Source organism: Oratosquilla oratoria, chromosome 7, assembly GCF_046742065.1.
Source record: "Oratosquilla oratoria isolate Oo_2021 chromosome 7, ASM4674206v1, whole genome shotgun sequence".
NCBI classification, from domain to species: Eukaryota; Metazoa; Arthropoda; class Malacostraca; order Stomatopoda; family Squillidae; genus Oratosquilla; species Oratosquilla oratoria.
In genome coordinates, this window is record NC_134783.1 from 74,814,004 (window position 1) to 74,817,193 (window position 3,190).

A 3,190-nucleotide genomic window follows, 5' to 3' on the forward strand; every position below is an offset into this window, starting at 1 on the left:
TCCATCTACTTTTGATAACTTTTTCAATTTTTTTTTGCTGTTGTGCTTGTAAGGGAGACCGGTCCACAGTTAGTTGGGTTTTCCTTGTCCCCTCGTTTATATACTAGTACAATACTTGCATTTTTCCAATCTTGTGGTACCTTTCCTTCTTTGAGTGAGTAATCAATTATCTTATATATTTTGTCCGTTAGTTCATCTATACATTCTTTTAATATCCAATTTGCAATTCCATCCGGACCGTGTGATTTTCTGACGTCAAGGTTTATTATTTGGTCCCTTATTTCCTTCTGTGTCACAGTTATTTCTTTCATTGGAGGGGATCTTTCTCTCTGTCCTTCATCCCAATTTTGTGTACTTTCAATTGTGAATACAGATTTAAAATGTTTGTTCATAATTTCAGCCATTTCTACATCTTCTATATATTCATCATTCCCTTGATGCAGTTTCACTATTTCTTGTTTATCTTTTAGTTTACCATTCACATACCTGTAGAATAGTTTAGGTTGGTCCTTGCATTTGTCTATTATGTCTTTTTCATAGTTTCTCTTTTCTTCCCTGCGTATTTTTACATATTCATTTCTTATTTTTTATATATATTTACCACTTACTCGCTTGTTTGTTTTTTCATCTTTTCCAAGTTTTGTCTCTATTATCTTTAGCCTCACTACATTTTTTGTTGTACCAGCACTTAATGTACACCCTTTCTTGCTTCTGCTTTGGTATGTATTTGTCTATTTCCTCCTTATAAATTTCTTTTAATATGTTCCATTCCTTTTCCATCTTTGTTTCTTCATTTAAGAAGTTTTCCAAATTTACATTTTGAAATAATTTTCCGAGTCTCTCAAAATCTGTTTTGTTGTACATTAGTCTTCCTTTCCTATGTTTCCAAATTTCTTCTCAAATAAATTTATTCTTTTAGTTTGAACTCTATTAGTACGTGGTCACTCTTCCCAAATGGTGTCTTGTATTCCATTTTATTCACAATTTCAGGCTCTGATGCAAATATTAAATCTAGTCTCGACATTTCTTCTTGTTTCAATATATGCTATTTTCCTTTACCCATTGAGTCATTGTGTATTCAATGGTCATACCCAGAAATATATTTCCCCAAAGGTCCTCTCCACCTTTTACTGTCATTTCTTCCCAACATATTTCTTTTGAGTTAAAGTCACCCACAATTGCTATGATTCCTCCTTCTTTCAGTAATTCAATTAATGCATGCTTTGTGTCTTCCAACATTTTGGAATGATCACTCTCTGTCCAAGACTGTATTTGGGGGCACTTATATTACTACAAATTTTCTACTTTTCATGTCACTATTTTCAACTTTTATCATAATCAATTCCACATTATTTTTCCCATCTGTTATCTTTGTCACATTTAAGCCTTTCTTAGTCAAAAACATGACTCCTCCACCCTGTTTCTCCTTTCTATTTTTCATCCAATGGTTGTATAAACCTTGTCCCGAGTATTAGGTGGTAGTAGACCTTTTATTTTCGTCTCCATAATTCCCATTATGTCTGGTTTCTCTACTGCCAGATAGTCGTTTAATTAATTTAGTCCTGAAATCATGCCATCTATATTGGTATACTTAAATTTTATTATTTTCCTTTCTCTTCCTGTCTTCTTTATTACGTTTCCTTTTTTATATATACCATTTTCTCAACCTCATGTCTAGTACTCTCCAAAAATAACTCATTCTTTTCGGTCTCTGTTCTTCTTTTGTTTTTTCATTTGCTTCATTTATTAGTGTCTTTTCCCTCTCTTTTTTTTTCATCTCTCATTTTTTCTCTATCCATACATTTTTGTAAGTTTCACTATTTGCCAGGTTTGCTGTTTTAGATAATACTTCTGCTATCATTTGAGACCTTAATTTGATTTTTTATGGCATATATATATATACATATATATATATATATATATATATATATATATATATATATATATTTGAGTATGGCCCCATCCTATGTACTTCTACTTCTTTGTCCATTACTTGTCCCTCCTCTTGTATATCTTTCAGAATTTCTTTTGCAATTTCTTTCCTTTCTTTTCCTCTTTGATATATAGGTACATTATGTTTTTCTTTAATACCATAAACTACTATGCATTTTTTTTTTTTTATCCACTGTGTCTCTGACCCAATTATCTTTCTCCTTAATTACCGTTTCTTTAGCATTTTCTTCCACTTGTTGCTGTATTATTATTATAAAAAAAATTCACTATTCATTGATTTTTCATTTCTTGGAGATCTGTCTCTTTGCTTCTCCAACTTTCTCGGTCACCGCTTGTATTTGTTCTTTCACTTCTTTTTCAAGGCCTCGTTTTTGTTATTATCTTCATTTTTTATCCTTTCATTTTCACTTCTGACCATATTTAACTCCTTTTTTAAGATAATTAAACTCCCCGTTAGTCTCGGCATTAGCTTTTTTTTTTGTTGGTTCACTTTTCTGTACATTGCCCTGTATTCAGATTTCAGATCCATTATTTCCTCTATCAAATCAGCAATCTCCCGATTTCTTAGGATATTTGTATACCTAGATTCTCTTTCCAATTCTAAACCTTTACCTAGTATTCCAATTTCTTTTATAAACCCTGAAAATACTTTATTATCAAAACTTTGAGTTGATATCGGGGTTTCAATGATACAAGATTTCTTAGGTATGACCCCCAAAGGTGATTCCACTCTGCTTACATCCAATCTTCTCTTCGCTGGTTCACTTTTTCGTCTTTCTCCTTCATTATTGTCCATTTTGTGTATTCAACAATAATGTTGAATTTACTCTATCATTTCGGGCACTCGATAAACACAGCTTTCTTTCCCGAATGTAAATACAAGCTCGGTGTTTCCTTGGAATTTATCGAAAAAGCGCTGTGCATCAAAAATCATTTCTAGCCGTCCGTTCCCGCCTGTGGTGTGTGTGTGTGTGTGTGTGTGTGTGTGTGTGTGTGTGTGTGTGTGTGTGTGTGTGTGTGTGTGTGTGTGTGTGTGTGTGTGTGTGTGTGTGTGTGTGTGTGTGTGTGTGTGTGTGTGTGTGTGTGTGTGTGTGTGTGTGTGTGTGTGTGTGTGTGTGTGTGCGTGCGTGCGTGTGTGTGTGTGTTTGTGTGTGTGTGTGTGTGTGTGTGTGTGTGTGTGTGTGTGTGTGTGTGTGCGTGCGTGTGTGTGTGTGTGTGTGTGTGTGTGTGTGTGTGT